Source organism: Caretta caretta, chromosome 7 (assembly GCF_965140235.1).
Source record: "Caretta caretta isolate rCarCar2 chromosome 7, rCarCar1.hap1, whole genome shotgun sequence".
NCBI lineage: Eukaryota > Metazoa > Chordata > Testudines > Cheloniidae > Caretta > Caretta caretta.
The window spans coordinates 79,323,988-79,344,067 of NC_134212.1; the positions used below are offsets into that span (position 1 = coordinate 79,323,988).

The 20,080-nt window shown below is 40.3% G+C and overlaps 2 long non-coding RNA genes across 3 annotated transcripts in view; one reads left to right on the plus strand and one right to left on the minus strand.

Moving 5' to 3' along the window:
- Positions 1 to 290: 290 nt before the first annotated feature.
- Positions 291 to 19,660, minus strand: LOC125639313 (uncharacterized). Of its 2 annotated transcripts, none has more exons than XR_007357457.2 (3): positions 19,606 to 19,660; positions 12,893 to 13,005; positions 291 to 891 (listed from the first exon to the last, which is right to left on the minus strand). It is a non-coding gene; the product is annotated as an uncharacterized LOC125639313 (long non-coding RNA). The 2 variants fall into 2 exon arrangements; XR_012669504.1 differs by lacking the exon at positions 19,606 to 19,660 and adding an exon at positions 17,934 to 18,022.
- LOC125639312 (uncharacterized) overlaps positions 5,479 to 20,080 on the plus strand; it is a 210,387-nt gene continuing 195,785 nt past the window's right edge. Inside the window, exon 1 of the long non-coding RNA XR_007357456.2 lies at positions 5,479 to 5,661. This is a non-coding gene — a long non-coding RNA (uncharacterized LOC125639312). The remainder of the gene's footprint in view (positions 5,662 to 20,080) is intronic.

Here is a 20,080-nt window from a genome sequence, read left to right on the forward strand (position 1 = left end):
TACTTGTTTTTCCAATTTGAAAATATGGTGGTAGACTGGGGTAATGACATGATTCATATATTATGAACTTGTTGCTCAAGAATTTCAAAGTTTTGTGCTGAGTAAAATTGTGTTTGTGCAAAAATGTGGCAATATATCTGAATATCTGAGATCACAATTAAGCTTGTATCGAAGAAGTACATGGACTGACAAAACATGTCTGTCTGTCTATCTATCTATCCAGGTATTTACATGGTTGCTATCACTGTAGTATCTGAATTGATTAATCTGAATTCAAATTAATTGACTTTATTTCTGGAAATGAGAACAGAATATTTTTGTAATAGTGTTTGATGATCGACTTGCTACTTCAGGTTACAACAATAAATTATATTGGTGATTTTGATTAATACTTTCAGCTAGACAATAAAACATTCTATAACATGAAACCATGAAAGGATCATGTTATGGGATTTGTAAATAAAAGTCAAACAGTTTGAAACATGGCTTTCAGAAACTCTATGGTTTGGATAGGCTTGATTTTTACTTTTGTTTTGCTGCTTTCAATATGAAATCGCTGTTCTCTTCTCACTTCACATTCCTTGCTATTCTTGGCTTAGAGCTTCACCTACTGTGTGATTCACAGTTATAATAACTTGTATATGCCTTCATGTGAGACAGCTTGATTCATGTTCTTCATCCTTCTCATTACAGTACACGATTCCCTTTTTCTTTCTTCCCATCAGGAGAAGTAAAACGGAAATCAGATTTGGAAAAGGATTATACTGAATGCCTACTGTTGTATCTCATAAGCAACAAAAGCTTTTTTCTGAAAGATGAGGAGACGATTTCTGGTTCATTGTACATACTGAGTAGTGGAACAAGTACACAGAGGTCACAGTGATTGGATTCCTGGAAAAGGAATAAAAAGTTAAAATTATATTTTCCATGCACCGAACCAAAATCCATCCAGAAATACATTGAAAACATAGAAAATGAACACTGAGTTAAAAGAATAAACCTCAAGAACACAAAAAGTAAAATGCAAGAAAAATTGATATTATGTAAGAATAGATCTATTAAAAATGTATTATCCATTTACCAAATTACAATACATTACCTAAAACAGAAGAATCCTCTTAAATGAATGAATAGCAAAACCCTCAAAGCCTTGATGCAAGTTTAACTATTAGCCAATTTCAATTATACCCAACATGTCCAGCTAACTGGAAATTCTTTAAGAAACTGGGAAAGAGGAATAGCAGGCCCTACACTTTCTTTTGTCATTTTATAGTGGGCCTGATCTTGCTCCCAGTGAAGTCAAAGAGGCGTTTTGCCATTGATTTAAATGGCACTTGGATTCATTCTTATATGTAGAGAAAATGTGCTTTGCTAGTTTATTCCCAAAATAATGAATCACATAGAATTACTTTCATCCTTATTTTTGTCCTTTTCTTTGCAGCTAAAATGCTCTAGCAATTATTTTTAAAAAGTAATGAAGTTCTGAGTAACTCACTGATATTTTTTTCCATTTATTCTCAGCCTCTTACAAATAGGAAGGAAAAAAAACCTCAATTATTTCTTGTCAGCCTGTGCTGGACACAGATTCAACATTATGCTAATTTTTATTTAAAAATTTCTTGAGGTAAATGGATTTTTTTTTTCACATTCTATGTCTGGCATAGAAACATGGGTGATGAAATTATATGAATTATCTGAAAGACTTATTCCTTTTCTGTTGTATAATCTTATCATTCATCAATTTGTCTCCCTACCATATCAGGGATCTTATCATATCACCTCTAAAACAAACATTTAAAAAAATCCTACTGAAATGTGTCTGACTTCTTGTATTTTAGCCAGTGTTGTCATAATAGAGAAACTTTTTTTAAAAATTCCCTACTCTGTGGTATCCTGATAAAAACCATAAGTTTTCTACTAGTCAGAATTCATTAGCAAGTACACCATACTTGCCAGAAAAATTACTTTTCCTCTAACAACCGCCCTCCCCAGCTGTCCTTCCCTTCCCCTTCCTTTACCCCTTATGATTTGAGAGGCATTAACAGGCCACTTCATCTTGAATGGCCCCTTGAAATATGTAACTAGTAACTACTTATGCTAAAAAATCTGTGCTACCTTGTATTTAGCTGTGGTATTCTGAGTACATTTCCCAGACTTGAAGAAGGGCTTTGTGTAAGCTCAAAAGCTTTTCTCTTTCACCAGCAGAAGTTGGTCCAATCAAAGATATTACCTCACCCACCTTGTCTCTTTAATTTTCCTTCTACTAGCATCTTTATATACATCATGTAGTGTTCAACTTGATGCACTGGATGGCACTAAGTTTCCAAAAACCACCAGACTTTATGTGCTCTTAACTTGAAAATCTGCTTTCTTGTCAGAATTATGCAAGACGTTGCTGCAAATGTAATTTGTAAAATTCTAATTGCAGTCCACCCTTTCAGGACTTACACGTACTTCTTCTTTTGTAATTTTTAAAATTCCTATACTTTCCTTCATCTTTCTTTTCTTCCTAACATAGTTATAGAACCTCTTCTTATTGCCTTTTATGTCACTTGCTAGGTATAACTATTTTGTACCTTAGCCTTTCTGATTTTGTACCTACCTGCTTGTAACATTCTTTTGTACTTATCCTTAGCAATTTGTCTATGTTTCTACTTTTTGTAGGATTCCCTTGGGATTTTCAGGTCATTAAAAACCTCCTGATGCAGCCATATTAGCATCTTACAGTTCTTCCTATTTCTTTTGCATCAGGATAGTTTGCTGTTGTTCCTTTAATATTGTCTCTGTGAGAAACTGCCAGCTCCCTTGAACTCTTGTTTCCCTTTAGATTTGCTTCCCATGGGACCTTACTTACCAGTTCTCTGAGTTTGTTAAAGTCTGCTTTTTTTTTGAAGTCCACTGTCCTTGTTCTGCAGCTCTCACCCCTTCCTTTGCTTAGAATAATGAAATCTATCATTTCAACAGCAAGTCGACCCCAGTACATTATGTTGTTGCTTCATGCATCTAAAGATAGCTAGTGCCCCTTAGGTAAGCTACAGAGTGTGAGGAGAACTAACTCCTATGTATGGGTATGTCTACACTGCAGCTGGGAGCATGCTTCCTGGCATGGATGGAGAGACGTATGCTAGCTCTGCCTGGGTACAAGCCACTGCCCATGCTGCCACAAGCTGCATTGCTATTTTGAGTGTTAGTTTGAGCAGAGCTAGCGTGAGTCTGTCTACTCACACTTTGAAACACCCTTCTAACTGCAGTGTAGACATAATAAATGCCAACACATTAATCACTGTATTTATTATTGAGAACCATTCCTGCTTCCACAAAAACAACGAGGAGTCTTTAAGGTGCCACCAGACTCCTCGTTGTTTTTGTGGATACAGACTAACACGGTTACCCCTCTGATTCCTGCTTCCCTACTGCTGGAGTGAAGGTTTTTAGAAATGAGGAAACAGGGCTGACTTAAGAAAACAAGTGCCAGTAGTGTTACCATAAAGGCATTATATTTTAAGAATGTTGTTTCCCTAATTATTCCGAATACATGGCAACAAGCATAGAATCTTTTTGCAGCTTGATTTGATTGCAACATCTAGATGAGTGGCTAAGCATTAGAGAAGCACAGTGGTCCAGTGGTTGGGCACTGAACTAGGACAAAAGAGACTTGGGTTCTATTCCTTTCTTTGCTTTGTGACCTTGGGCAAGCTTCTGTTCCTTCCCTGCCAATCTACCCCACCTGTTTTATCTATTTAGACTGTAACGTACCTCCCAGCATTTCAACTCGTTAAAGCAGGAAGCAGTACCACTCAGGTTTGACCTGGCCACCACTCTGTAAATGGAGATAGAGGGGTGGCCAGACCAAACCAGAGTGGCACTGAGACCCTGTGTGCCAGGTGGCAATGCCACTTGATCTAAGGGCCCTCTCAAATGGGAGGCCTGGGGCAAACTGCCCCCCAGATGTCCCTGAACATGGGAAATGCCCTGCTTTAACTGGAACAGGAGGTTTTGGGGGAAATCCAGAACATCTGGGAGGTGTGCTGTAAGCTTTTTGAGGCAGGCATTGTCTGTCTCTCACTGTGTTTGTACAGTGTCTAGCACAGTGGAGCCCTGGAGTCTTTGGACTCTACCATAATAAACTAAATTATAATACCTGAAGAGCAAATTAGAACATTGTTTCTGCCATGGTTGTAAAATACTCACATGGAGAAAAAAAAATTTCTGACTAATGCCTATGGTGACATGCTTCCAGTCACACTAGCTTGCATTTCAGATATAGCACAGAATAACAATGATTTGAGATACAGCATCAAATCTTGATAAAGTTGCTTGTCTACCTTCTGATTTAGAAAAGTAGGAGAGTGGTGGTGATTATAATAAACAAAATAGACAGTAGTTGGGGAAAACAGGAATTAACTCCATTCCAAAATGCTTTATTAAATATGATTCCAAATGCCAGAATATTAATGACATATTAATATAAATAAATATGCACTGCATATTTCTGAAATGTCATGTTACTTATGTGTTTGAAAACCTGACAGCATCTTCTCTTCATGGGCTCAGATTCTATGCTGCTCTGTTGCAAAAAAATAAAAAAGAAGATCTGGAGATCTGTGTTGAAAGAGGTCTGAGGGAAAGTTAGTGGAATCTTTAAAAAACACAAAACAAAACACTAAACTGTAATATATATCACAGAGAGTGGATCAGAATGAAACATTTTGAGATTGCATTGATGCTGACTTTAGCTGGAATAACGTGAGCTTTTCAGCAGCTGCATGTATGTAATCACAGAAGAGGTGTGTGGTAACATATAGTTTTTCACATGTGTCAGCAATCAAAATGGAAATTGTAGCATACAGGAATATTATATGGATTTGGATGCTGAACTCACTGCTTGTCCGTAAAGCAATGAATGGATTACATGGACACATAAGTTCTTACCAGATAACCTTTTCCTGATATTATTCATGCTCTATAAAGTGGTAATGATCTGTGCTGTAGCATGAAGGTCCCAGGAATGCCTGTCAAAGCTGAAGGCATAAAAATGTGGAGATTTTATGCAAATTACTCAAAATGCTAATTTGCAAATCTGAATATGTACTGCCTTATTTACAGAAGCAACAGCAAATATTCTGATTGCTGGAACTTAAGCCTGCCAAGGCTACAGTGTGGCATGAGCTTCAGGAACATAAGATTTGCTATGCTTCTGGCAGGCTTTTTGGGCTATCTCCCTGCCTTTGTTCTTCAGAAAACTTTGATGGGTGTCAGGAATCAGGGCTTGCAATAGAGTCAGTCTGGAAGCAGGCTCTGCAGCAGAGCCAATCTCTGGGCAATTTAACAAGCGCAGCTGGTCTGTAGTAGGTTGCCTGACAGGCTATACTGCCTGATTGGTTAGAAGTGTCAGCAGATCAGGTTTTAAGCCCAGAAGCAGCAATGTAGTAGCTACTCTAAACATTTGCCTATGGCTGTGGTAGCCCTTGTGTCTGCTTGTTCTCAGCCCTGCGCCTACCTTGGCTTACCCTTGCTTTGCTCCAGGTAACCTGGATTCTGATGTTCAGCTCCAATTCCTGACTTCTGACTTTGGCTCTGATCCTGGCCCTGGGCTCTGATTCCTGATCCTTGGCTTTGACCTTTGGCTCTGGCACTGATTCCTGACTCCTGCAGTAGCCAGTAGGTATTACTACCCACATCCTTGTCTCTGACAGTGGTTGCTCCAACCTTTGAGTGGGTGGAAGGCTGGGGTGGTGTTGCTAGCCTCTAGTGCCAGTTGCTCCTTTCTTTGGTCTGTGAGGGGTGGTCTGGCAGGGAGACTGGTCCCTTGCTGGGTGTCTAGCTCTGGTTGCACCCTGGTTTGTGGGATGAGCTCTATCTGCTTTCCCCTGGTTATTGCTCCTAGGCATGGGTGAGAGATGGTGCTCTAGCCATAGCTCCAAGCTATAACTAACTGTGAGATGATGTGCTTGAAAGGCCAGTGTTTTTCAGCCTTCTCAGGTTGTCAATCTCTTATTCAAAGTCAAAACACTTTTGTGACCTGTTTATACTTGCTATAAAAATAAGAGTAAAAACTGTACCCATGATAAGTCTATACAATTTATTTGTGAGGGTGTTTTGAAAGGTTGACGGAGAACATATGGCCTTGAAGGATAAGAGTGTGTGGGGTATAGAGAAGTCAGACTTCCTTTGATTTAAATAGTAATAATATTTTCTGTTCTATCCAGCTCCCCCCCATTACTTTCTGGGACCCTCTGGAGTTGCAACCTGCTAGGTGAGGAAACGATGTTCTGGACTACATCTTTTTGGGTAGAGCCCTCCTGGATGGGTCTCTATGGTTGGAGTCCTGGAGGACCAACCTGGTAAATCCCGATTAGAGTAGCCATAACCATAGTTATTCAGACTAGCATATCTTCTCTGCTCCCCAAATCAGGCTTAATATTCAGTGACAGGGGTAATTCAGGGAGCAGCTGAACCCAGGAGCCGCCCAGCCACAATGGAGCCTGCATCGGTCTGGTGCCAGGTTCTAGTCCTGCGGCTGAACAAAGCAAGGGGCTGTTAGGCTTGCTGTGATGCAAAGTAGAATCTAGGTGTATTTTGATAACTGTCCAGATGTGGAATGACCCTGGGCAAGTTCCCTCCAGAAAATTAATATAAAGGGCCAGAGTATTGAGGAGAAGACAAATGGGCACGCCCCACAGACTGCTTACTCAGAGAGGCCAGTTAGCTGAAGATCCAGATCAAATGCACTATATATAGTGTACATTATCCTTTATAGCCTGCTTTGTAAAAATATACAGTCAACAACAACCTATGTGGATAAGTATGAGATGTATTACTGACCACAACTGTTCAAGACTCAGGTCATAATATTGGCTTAAAAATCATGAGATCTTAAAAATGATACATTTTGGGTTCTCTTTGTTTGCCTTCTAGTTTTTGAGCCTAGAGTGTAGCATTCATAGATTTTCAAGCTTTTCCTTGTAACCAAAGACTACTTAAAAGTGAAAGCTGAGATTCTCTTTTAATCATGTGATTCCATGGACTGGGGCTTTTAGAAAAACACTAAATATTGTGATACTCCCGGTAAGACAGTTGGTAACCTTGGCTTTAACAAAAAGATACAGGTTTTGACTCTGCTCTCACACTGGTATTATACCATTTTATCACCATTGCCTGCAATAGTATTACTCCTGATATACAGTGAGGTAAATGAGAGCAGAGTCTGGCTCCTTGTATTCTCCTGTGTAATGTGGATATTAAATGAGGTACAACACTTACATTGGAACTGACAATCGTGGCAATAGCTTTATTTAAGTTGTTACCACAGTTTTGTAATGGAGGGTTTATAGTTAGTGTGTTTGAAACGGTTTCTCAATTTACGGTGTCTAGGGCTCTGAAATGGAAACTCTTAAATGAGAAAACACTGTTTTTTATGGGAGCTGCAGGTGGCAGCAAGGGCTAAGATATCAGAAAGTATGTGTTTCATTCCCTTTCGCCAGATTGGCTTTGCAGATTGCAATTTTTTTAATGTCAGTGCAAAACTTTTGTTAAAGCCCAAAATTGTGTATTTTTAAGGACTTGACAACTCCTCTTGAGTGGAGAGTAACACATTTCCAGTAATTTTAATAACATTCCATTGCTCACTTCTGAATGCACAGCACTGTGTCTCTAGTCAGGGTTTGTTTTTTTTGGTAAACCTTTACAGCATTGGCACAATAATGAATGTTTCTAGTAAACTTTTATCCAGTTAGAACAAATAAAAAGTAAGGGGTTAAGGAAATCTTTATATTTAACACATCAAAACATTATGTCCATTTGACTTTGTGAATTGGTTTAACTAACATTTTGTCAAAGTTCAAAATTCTATGTTAGAGAAAAACATTGAACAAGATTTAGATAACTAGAAAAATTAATACTTGTAATACAGGACTTTTTACAATATAATAGTGATTAAAGACTAAGGATTTGTCTACATGGTGGGGTAATAGTGCACCTTAGAAATCACATGCCTTTAGTGTACCTAATGTGTTGTGTATTAATTGGTGTGTGTAGACCCTGCTGGTGCACACTTTTAGTATTGTATAATTTCAGTCTCTTTTCCCCTAAGCAGTTATATCTGCCAACATTCGCTTTATCTAAAAATAAACAGATAGATTTGAGCTTGGGTAAATCAGTGTACCTCCAAAACATAACTGCCAATTAACGTGCTGAAGATCTGGGTCCTTGCAGCCTGCAATAAACCTAGACTTAACATGCATTAAGCTATTTACAGAAGTGTTTGGTGAGACTATAATAACTGTGGACAATTTTATACAGTGTATATCCCTATTAACTGCACTGCTTGTGTAGAAAGAGGATGTTTAAAACTCAGTTAATGTGATCTGTTTGACCATACCTGTTTTGTGTGTGTGATATATTCTTTCTAGATTGTCAGGATGTTTTCATTCCTCAAAAAGGTCTAGTCTTGATCTGATTTAAACACTTCCATTCCCCTGTATGTGCACCAATATGGTGTATTAAGAGTCTCATAACTATCATTAGTGGACTTAGCAAAGTAATACACGTATTAGTTGAATACTGTCTGACAACTTTCTCATCCTGACTTCTGCCAACAGTTGCATTTTGAAAATTACTTCTTTTTTTTTTATAGTCAGCCATTCTCTCCTAACTCAGATAAGTGCTGGAGATTGATCTTTGTATTAAATATTGTATCAAATGATACACAGTAGCTGGTTCAGAAGGATGAAAGCTACTTATTTTTGACTTTTAAAGTGGAATTTTTTTAAACTAGGAATATTTTGTTAGGATTTCAGACTGCATTTGGGCTCCATTCTCACAGAAGAAAGGTAAATGCTACTAAAAAATTATATTCTGATTATAGAAATGGATACTGCAATTGTATTGCAATAGTTGAAAGGAGTAAGTTCCCTTATTTGGCAAGTAACACCAACAAACTATAGGAAACAACAAAGCAGTTGACACTTCAGAATACAAATTAAAACACAACTAGTAGCTCACCACCCGTTCCAGGTATTCATTGATTACAAACTGGAGTGCCTGCATAGCATGAAAACATTAAACCACTGGCAGTTCTGGTGGAAAGTATTTTCTCCTAATTTTTCTCAAGATGCCACACCACAAAACCTGTGGTCTCCTCCAGGCCTTGGGCACCCTATCTCATCCCTGGACAGCCATCACCACAGACTTCATTGTAGAATTACCAGAGTCTAACAAATTTACAACAATTTTGACTGTATTGAACCACTTCATTCCCTGTACAGGTCTCCTCTGCCCTCACTGGGGAAATGTCCCAGCTATGGATTAGCCATGAAGTCCATCTCCATAGCCTTCTGGAGTGCATTACCTCTGATCAGGGGTCCCAAATTTTGGCCCAGTTCTGGCATGGGGCTCTGCACATGCCTTTCCTCCACTTATCATCCCCAGGCCAACAGCCAAATGGACATGACCAATCTGGGGGGACGGGAGGAGGGGATAACTCAGTGGTTTGAGCATTGGCCTGCTAAACCCAGGGTTATGAGTTCAATCCTTGAGGGGGCCATTTAGGGATCTGGGCAAAAATCAGGGATTGGTCCTGCTTTGAGAGGTGGTTGGACTGGATGACCTCCTGAGGTCCCTTCCAACCATGATATTCTATGAACCAGATCCTCAAGCAGTATCTACAATGGTGTGTCAATCATCACCAGGATGATTGGTCCTTGTTTCTCCCTTACGGGGAGTTTGCGTATAAGAATGCAGACCATACATCCATGGGTCAAAACCCCACCCCCTTTAAAAAAAAAAACAGATATAGCTTCCACCCACAACTACCATGTTCTCTCTGAAGCTGGCTGCCTGACACCTAGTGTGGCAGATTCCTCACCTTTTTCCTGGGTCTGGTGAAACACTTTGAAAAGGTGAGAACAGACCACAAACAGTACGTGGATCAGCATCAACAGCAAGGTCTCACCTATTCAGTGGGGAAAAGTATGGCTCTGCACCTCCATATGCAGACCCACTGATACACTGGATTTTCAGTTCCTAGGATCCAGCAACAGATCAACCCAGTCCCTTTGAACTGCCACTACTCTAATCTCTGAAGATTGACCAATGTTTCAGGCATCACTTCTGAAACCTGACATGAAAATCCCTATCCCATGGGTCCTGCATGGGAAAAGAGGGAACATCATTTCATGGATTGAGAACTGGTTAAAAGACAGGGAACAAAGTGTAGGAATAAATGGTAAATTTTCAGAACGGAGAGGGGTAACTAGTGGTGTTCCCCAAGGGTCAGTCCTAGGACCAATCCTATTCAACTTAATTCATAAATGATCTGGAGAAAGGGGTAAAGAGTGAGGTGGCAAAGTTTGCAGATGATACTAAACTGCTCAAGATAGTTAAGACCAAAGCAGACTGTGAAGAACTTCAGAAAGATCTCACAAAACTAAGTGATTGGGCAACACAATGGCAAATGAAATTTCATGTGGATAAATGTAAAGTAATGCACATTGGGGAAAAAAACAACCCCAACTATACATACAATATGATGGGGGCTAATTTAGCTACAACTAATCAGGAGAAAGATCTTGGAGTCATTGTGGATAGTTCTCTGAAGACGTCCACACAGTGTACAGCGGCAGTCAAAAAAGCAAACAGGATGTTAGGAATCATTAAAAAAGGGATAGAGAATAAGACGGAGAATATCTTATTGCCCTTATATAAATCCATGGTACACCCACATCTTGAATACTGCATACAGATGTGGTCCCCTCATCTCAAAAAAGATATACTGGCATTAGAAAAGGTTCAGAAAAGGGCAACTAAAATCAGATGAAGTGAGCTGTAGCTCACGAAAGCTTATGCTCAAATAAATTTGTTCGTCTCTAAGGTGCCACAAGTCCTCCTTTTCTTTTTGTGGATACAGACTAACATGGCTGCTACTCTGAAACCTAAAATGATTAGGGTAGTGGTTTCCAAACTGGGGTTCACAAAATGTTACAGGGTGTTTTCGGGGGTGTGTGTGTGTGAATTCCCTAATGGTGGACAGAGCTGTTCATAAGGACCCCAGGCAGCACGGGGCCAGCAGCAGACTTCCAAGAGCTAAACCGATCAAAGCAAGCACAGGAGGAGGAACCTGAGGAGATTTAAACTTCAAGACTCATAAGAAATGGAAAAGGAGGTGGATATTTTTTGATGTTTTTAAAATTAAATTGGCAGCTAGTATTGTTTTTAAAATTATTATGAAGAACATGTTTAAGTTTTGTTGTAACGTGCGTTGAGCAGTCTAGGCAAACAAGACCTGAATGCTTGTGTAGGAGGAACTGTTTGTTTGAGTTGGCTTCTTAAATACCTTGATGCTGTTTCACATAGGAGCCTTGTCTTGTAACAGGCTTATTCAAAGTGATATGAAAGTGAGATCTTGGAAGAGTGTTGCCGTTTTCATAATGTAATAAAAATATTGTAGTGATAAATAATTAATAATAAATAGTGTGTAATAAGCATGTCATAAAAACAAATTTTATATTTCCAAGATCACTGCTTTTATAATTTATATTCAGGTAAAGGAGAAAATCCCTGGAAATATTCATTTTTAGGAGGGGGTTCGCAAGACTTGACATTTTAGTGAAAGGGTTCACAGGTTGTTAAAATTTGGGAGCCACTGGATTAGGGGTTTGGAACAGGTCCCATATGAGGAGAGATTAAAGAGGCTAGGACTCTTCAGCTTGGAAAAGAGGAGACTAAGGGGGGATATGATAGAGGTATATACAATCATGAGTGGTGTGGAGAAAGTGAATAAGGAAAAGTTATTTACTTTTCCAATAATATAAGAACTAGGGGCCACCAAATGAAATTAATGGATAGCAGGTTTAAAACAAATAAAAGGAAGTTGTTCTTCACTCAGCACACAGTCAACCTGTGGAACTCCTTGCCTGAGGAGGTTGTGAAGGCTAGGACTATAACAAGGTTTAAAAGAGAACTGGATAAATTCATGGAGATTAAGTCCATTAATGGCTATTAGCCAGGATGGGTAAGGAATGGTGTCCCTCGCCCCTGTTTGTCAGAGGGTGGAACTGGTTGGAAGGAGAGAGATTACTAGATCATTACCTGTTCGGTTCACTCCCTCTGGGGCACCTGGCATTGGCCACTGTCAGTAGACAGGATACTGGGCTGGATGGACCTTTGGTCTGACCCAGTGTGGCCATTCTTATGTTCTTATGACCCAGCCATCGCTTCCTCCAGCTCAGGTACAGGGTTGTGCTTTACAAGGTCCTGGACTCTGAACGAAGTACCACGATCTCCCCTGTTTATCAGCTGGGAGGGATATGGTTCTGATGAGTGCACCTGGGAGCCATTGGAAAAATGTACAAGTGTTCCATAGGAAGCACCCCAAAATTCCAGTCCAACACTTTTCAGCAGGTGCCCCACAGGTCTCCAAACCCTGGTCCAGAAGGCTCTTAGGAGCCAATATGTTTCAACCTGCCACCCAGTAACCTGGTAACAGTCACCAGAGCTCAAAGTTCAACTTCAGGAGAGGACTCCAGTCCTGGGATCTGATTGATTCTTTACTTCTATGTAAACCAAACAGGGGTCCAGGAAATCATCCGTGCAACTGGCCTTCCCTGTGCTACCTGATTTTGACTTCTTAGTATCCTGACCTGGCCTCCCTCATGACACTTGACTCCCAGTTGCCCTCTGGCCTATCTTGGGCTCTCAAGTTCTGCCAGCCAGACCTGGCCTGACTCCAGACTCCCACTCTGTCTGCTAGTTTAGACTGCTCACGTTCTGGTTGTGAAAGGGTCACATTAGAGTCCACTGCACTAGGCCTCAGGCAGCCTCTCTGTTTTCTTGGGTAAGATACCTACATATTTCAGATTTAGGTATAGCCTGAGTTCTGTTCATACTTACTTACCTTCCAGATTAGGTGCCAGCTGTGATAGGGATGTCCTGCAGTCTCTCTTTAATTAGAACTCCTACTCCCACCTCCATGTTTGAGAACTGTGTGTCAGTCATTTAGCGTGGAATCTGTGTGGACAATCACACAAAGAAAGCATGTTTGCTTACCCTACAGCAACTGAGGTTCTTTGAGATGTGCTATCTATGCAGATTGCATAACCTGTATACCAATTTGGAGTCTTATCCACTTGGGATTCTTATTGCCAAAGGAACTAAGTGGTGGTTGAGGCCACCCTGCCCCACCCTCTGCTACAGTGGTTATGAGGGCACATTAGGGTGCTGGCACAACAACAATGGATGTTGCTATTCAAAAAGATTTATGGAGAACCTAGAATGGTATCTGTGTAAACAACACATCCAGGAATCACAGTTGCAAGGTAAGTAAAATATTTTTGGATGAAATGAGCATTTTCTAATGAAAACATTTAATCAAATTTCTAGTTAGCTGTAGTAAATTTTTCCCCCTTCATCTCCTAGGCAAGATCGGTGCTCTAGGAATTATTGTGAGTTTTCTGAGCCCCTTACTCGGGGCAGTAGCTGAATACCACAATCTAGCCCTCTATTACCCTCCTGACCTAAAGTTCTCCATTGTCCCTTTTATTTTATTCCTGTGTCTGACTGAAATAGCTGGAAATGTCCTTGCAGCAAAGCTTTGTTTAAAATGAACTAAAAAGTTTCTTGTAAAATAGCTTTTGCCAATTCTAGTTGTTATCCAATAAATTGTGCTGTGTGGGGTCACTCTAGATTCTTTTATGATTTCCTCTTCACTGGTGGTATGGTTTCATTAATGCTGTAGTAGCCAGCCTGGTGTCTTAAATGGTAACAACCTGTATAATAACCTTAGTCCTCTCATTCAGTGGGCAATCAGAGACAGGACACTGAGGACAAGATGTTCTTGTCCTAGCACAGGAGAATAGGTCACAAGATGTTGATCTTATGCCCTACCTGTCAGGCGGCTATAAAATGCATGATAGCACCCTGAGAAAGCGCAGGCGGTTGGCCTAAGTATAAGCCTGCTAAAGAGGGGGAGGAAACAGACAAGATTAATGCCCTCTCTGAGAAAACTATAATACAACTGTTTCATACTCTTCCATTGTTAAACTCCATTTCACAGCTCTCTGCAGATATATGGCTTTTTTCAAAGTTCACTGAAGTTAGTGGGAGTCTTGCCTTCAATGGACTTTAGATCTGGTTTCTTAATGCCTACATTCCTTCATGATGGGGCCCATTCCTGAAGTTCTTAATTACACAAAATGCTGATTTAACTTTCATGCGAGTTTTTGGCCTGAATAAAGATTGCATTGCTGAGCTTTCTAGCACTTTACACAATGTGGTAAAGATAATACAGGGTACATGGCTCTATTTCCTGTGGCCTGTGCATGCTAAATTCAGCCTCCTTGTGAGTACACATTATGATACAATCTATAATTACATGATAAACTTTTTTATTTTATTTTTTCTCCAGGCCCCCTGCCTCATTCAATGCACAATGTGAACCTGCTCTGGGGATGAATTAAGGCTCTGTAGTGAAGGAGGATATTGTCTGTAGGATCCCGGCCTCATTTGTTGCTGGAAGATAAGTAGTGAATAAGTCAGGGGACTGCAGGAAGAGAAAGCAGCGTCTCATGGTGTCACAGAGTGTGGGGGGGGTCAAGGCTCTGTACCCCCCACCTCCTGAGATTCACCGTAACTTGCAGCCAGCCAGTAAAACAGAAGGTTTATTAGATGACAGGAACACAGTCCAAAACAGAGCTTGCAGGTACACACAACAGGCCCCCCTCAGTCTGGTCCATCTTGGGGAGCAGGGAGCCTAGATCCCTGCCCTGGGTCTCTCCCTGTTTCGCTAGCCAGCTCCAAACTGAAACCCCCTCCAGCCACACTCCCACCCCCCCCCCAGCTCCTCCTCCAGCCTTTGTCCAGGTTCCTGGGCAAAAGGTGTCACCTGGCCCCAACCCCCTCCTGGGCTCAGGTTACATGCTCAGGTATCCTCCCTCAAGTGAAGTCACACCCTGATATTCCATCACCAATGCAGACAGTACCAGTAAAACTCCCTGCAACATCCCCAGGTCAATCCTCCCCACTCCCTACTCTGTCACACATGGTTAAAACACTGGAGAACTGACTCCTCTCTACCTGTGCCCCAGAGATCCTGTGAAGTGCTGGACAAATCACTTACCATTAATTTGGGTTGTGTTCTGAATTTTCAAGATGTTCAACTTGAAACCCTGGGTCCAGATTTGCAGAAGTGTTAATAACTCACCACGGCAGTTGAAATCCATGGGAGCTGTGCTTAGCATTATATAGCTCTTTGTACACAGAAAAAAAATCAGGTCCCAGGTATCTCAGGCACGCAGAATTAGCGGATACTCTGTGCCTCAGCTCCCCATTTGTAACATGAGAATAACAGTCTCTCACCTCACAGGGGAACTATAGTAATGAGTACCATAGAAAAGCCCACGAGGACATCATTTAAATCCTGCTCTGAAGATAGAATTAGTGGGTGTCACACTGAATGAGGAGAAAACAAAATATTGAATAGCTGGTCATTGAGTGAGTGCTGTCCAAGCTGTGCACTAAAGATATATGTTTCCAGTTCAAGGAGCTCTGATTGAGAGAGCTTACTAAAAATAGAAGTGTAGTCACAGTGGCAAGAGTGGAGGGAGGGGCTAGCTGCCCCAAGTGTGTATGAAGTATAGACATATCCTAAATATGGTAGGGACCTGGCGGAGGGAGGGAAAATAACATGAAAGACTGCATTCATGATGGTACAAGGGGCTGAATTAAGGTTGCTCAGGCAACCTTAACTCAGGCATTTTCCTAACTTGTAAGTGCTTGACTTTACTACCTTTTTATGACATTGTTTTAATAGGATTTATGTGTAATTTCATAGGTTTTTAAAAAAAGCAAACTGAAAAGACAAATTCTATCATGTGGCTGTCACATTCTGGGGTGAAATTTGGACCAGTAAGAGGTTGTGTCACCACTTGTATTATAATCCTGAGTGCCCCAAAATGCTTCTGCTACTTGTGGCTCTCTGCTGGAGCATACAGCCAGCATGCACTTCATGTTCTGTGTGCTGTACGGCTCGGATGCAAGGTGGTTGAATCCAACTATCTTGCTAACAATTATCACGGACACACTTTTTTTTGTCTTGACTAGACTTGGTTAATGAAACCAGGTGCCTCCAACATGTCCCCAGTCCTGAACTTCCCCAGACCATGTGCTCTGCAATGTCCAGTCCTGTTTCAACTCAGAACAATAAGATCCATTTACTCCTTTAAGGAGACACAACCCCACAGCTTACCACATTAACTGGAGCTGACACTTGCTTTCGCACAAACACAGCACTGTTGGTTTAGATTAACAGTACATACTTTTCACCATGGTATTATTGACTAGCAAGTTATTAGTTTTCAAATGATACCTCACAAGGTATATTTTGTACAAAAATATTAGAATAGTGTGTAGGGTGCTTTGAGTCACAGAGATCCTATTGGCCCCCACAAGATTCATCAGCAAGGTTGGAAACTTTCAGATCCATGACAGCACTCTGCTGCTTGAACAAATGGAGTAACCATGAGGTTGTCATGCTTTGTCTGGACAGGTGATGCCAGCCCCACCCATAATATCTTGTCCTGTTCAAAAATAATTGAATAGATTTTGTTTTCCTCCAACTGCTGCTTTAAAAACTGGAGATATTATTCCTTGGCAACCTGGATCAACTGTCTAAAGGCACATATGGACTTGCTATTTACACCGTGGGAGTGACAACTCAATCCTTAAGCAAGTCTTCGATCCACTCACCAGATGAGCCTGGGACTCTGCTTCCACTTCAAAGGATTCACCCAGATTGTCTAACTCCCTCCTTGTTCCCTTTTTCCCTTCAGGGAAAATTTTAAAATGTGTATTCAGTGAGTTTCCTTAGCAACTTATGTGATCAAGTATAATATTCCTCTGGCATATGCCTGTTAAATTTCACTGCACCTGTAACAGATATGTGAAGTAAATTAAAATGAGCCGTTCCTTAACATTTATTTTCTTGAACGTGAAAGATACTGATTTTGTTCCAAATGTCTGCACTGCATACTATACAGCAGTGAACAAAGATAACATTTGGAGAGAAAAATGGCCTTATAAAGACAAGTAGATTGTCAAGACAAGACTATTTAAATAAATATAAAATGTCACCTTTGTCTATAAATTGCAATGTCTGACTAGTGCTGTAGTTTTGTCTTTCATTCTGTACAGAAACAAGTACATTTAACACTGTATTTTAAATGTGTTGGCATTTATTCATTCAGACATGTTTACTAGAGTCATTAGAAGTCAGATTAGGTTTGATGCTCACTGCCCTTTAAAGCAGGCCCCAAAACAAAAGGCAAAACATGTATCTCAAATGTCAAGCATAACAGATCTCTCACTTACTAGTCAGGATTTCAGGATGTGCATTTACAAAAAAAATTCTGATAGGGATTAAAGAGATAAAACTTCAGAAAATGTAACTGTCTCTTAGGAGACATTCTTTTGTATCCAGACAATGGTAATTCTTCAATTTATAGTGTTAGAAAATAGAACAAAAATGAATGTGGCTAAGTTAAAATGGGAAAATATTATATTTTTTATGTATCAGCAGATAAACTGCCTAGGGTAAGTTTTATATTATTGATTGTGTTTAAACGGGATCATCATTTCTAGTAAAATAGTAAATACAAGTTTCTGTTTTCAGCTCCTAAACTTCTCTGAATTTGGATATTTTTGAAGTTTTAGCTATTTCATCTGGATAAACATTTCATTTAAGTATTTTCATGTGTTCTGTATGATTTTTGTGTTTACATAGAGAAATCACATATATGGTATATAAATGAGAAAATAATTCCCTAAAAAAGGGGCATGGTCTGGGATGGCCTATAAGGGACGCTCATTCAAAGAGCCCAGCTCTAGTAGTTGTTGATGTGGCTTAGGCAGAAAAGAGATACCATAGCTGAAGTGAATACTACCTGTAGTAGCTTCCTATTTTTGTGAAGAAACTAGGAAGACAGATGAGGTAAAGAGTAGGTCGAACATGGACAGTGTGCGGACAGATCATCCTGCACAGGGATTGGTTCCTGCAAAGTAACCAAGCAAATCGAAAAATGTAATGCATTGTATATAATTGCAACAATGTGCAATGCATACAAAGGTAGAGGGTGTCTGTATTACTTTGGAGCTGTGATTGTACCTTACACCCACCCATCCCACGAGTCTAATTAACTCATTGTAGTGTTGCTGTATGCCAAATAAAGATCTCAGTTACAGTCTGGAGTCACAATGAGTTCTAGAGAAGCTGAGTGGAAAAGCAGTCTCAGAGGGAATCTCAACAGAGTGGTGCTGTGACTAGACCTCTAATGTACAGACCCAATGTAAATATTAGCACTTAAAAACACTGGGACACATCATGCATGTGAATGGAGCCTTCCATTTGTAGATCTCCCTAAGATCACATGGAAGGGGATGTTTAGCCAGCTATGAAACATTCTTTCAATCTTACCCTAAACCTTTTGGAGAGCATAGAAGCTGTACCATAGCGTCAGATAAGCACATGCAATTCCAGGTCTCTGCAGTCATAGGTATTGCACACTATGCTGCCCATCACTGTTTGAGTCCAAGAATAGTATTGGGGAAAGTAGTCTGGTGGCAAGTGACCCTTTGCCCAAAACTTGAGCTAAGTTTAAACCTCAGAACTGAAAAAGTTCAGAATATTTTTATTACTTTTCACTTTCACTAGCCTTTCTGCTTCTGAGTAACATCAGAAATATAATTACCGAAATCCCTCAAAAATGGGCACTCTAGTGGTATGCAATACTTGTGGCCCAGCTAGAAGCAGAAACTATGGTAACAGCCTTCATAGAAGAAATGCTATTGCTATCAGACTTTCAGCCCAGTTTCTCATCAAAATCTCTATGGGCCAGATCTGTTTAAAGATCTGAACAATTGGGTGAAACTGAATCTTTTGAGGATCATTCTTCATCAGTGCCAAAGTAAGAATACACATACCCCCACATTCTGTGATGACTGCAAGTCAGTCTTAAAGCTTTCAGAGCCTGACTATTGATCTGCATCCTAACTTGATCTGCATCCTTGTCAGGGTCCCTCCCCACTCTGAACTCTAGGGTACAGATGTAGGGCCCTCATGAGAGACCCCCTAAGCTTATTTCTACCGGCTTAGGCTAAAAACTCCCCAAGGCACAAATTCTCCCTTGTACCTTGGATTAGGTAATGCTGCCGCCTCCAAGTGATTTAGACAAACTCAGGAAAAGGACCACTTGGAGTTCCTACTCCTCCCTAATATCCGCCAAGGCGCCACACCCCCTTTCCTGGGGAGGCTTGAGAATAAACAAGATGAGCACAGACCAACCTTGGGTTTTTTTAGGACACTAAAGAAAAAACCCAATCAGATTCTAAAAGAAACAGAACTTTATTATAAAAATAAAAAAGGATAGAAGTACCTCTGTAAAATTAGAATGGAAGATAATCTTACAGGGCAATCAGATTAAAAAACACAGAGGATTTCCCTCTGTGCCAAACTTTAAAGTTACAAAAAGAAAACCAGGAATACACCTTCCTCCCAGCACAAAGAAAATCACAAGCCAAAACAAAAATAAGCGAATGCATTCCCTTGCTAGTACTTACTAATTCTAATGGAGTTGGATTGCTTGCTTCCTTGATCTGTGTCCGGCAAGCACACAGAACAGACAGACCAAAAGCTTCCCTCCCCCGCCCCCCAAGATTTGAAAGTATCTTGTCCCCTTATTGGTCCTTTTGGTCAGGTGCCAGCCAGGTAACCTGAGCTTCTTAACGCTTTATAGGTAAAAGGATATTGTGCCTCTGACCGGGAGGGATTTTATAGTACTAGATACAGGAAGGTTGTTAACCTTCCCTTTATATTTATGACAATCCTGTTAACAAAAATTGAACTTTAGGGAGAGACTTGAGCTAACCATTTACTAGATGACCTAAATATTTCAGCGCAATAATTGACAAAGAAAAAAAGACTCTGCCATGGAGAAGTTCAGGATCCCAAAAGTGTCAGACAATATTGTGGTGAATTCGAAGGATGCTTGGGTAACTTTTTTTTTTTCTAGTGACAGGCTCAGCCACTGTGTTT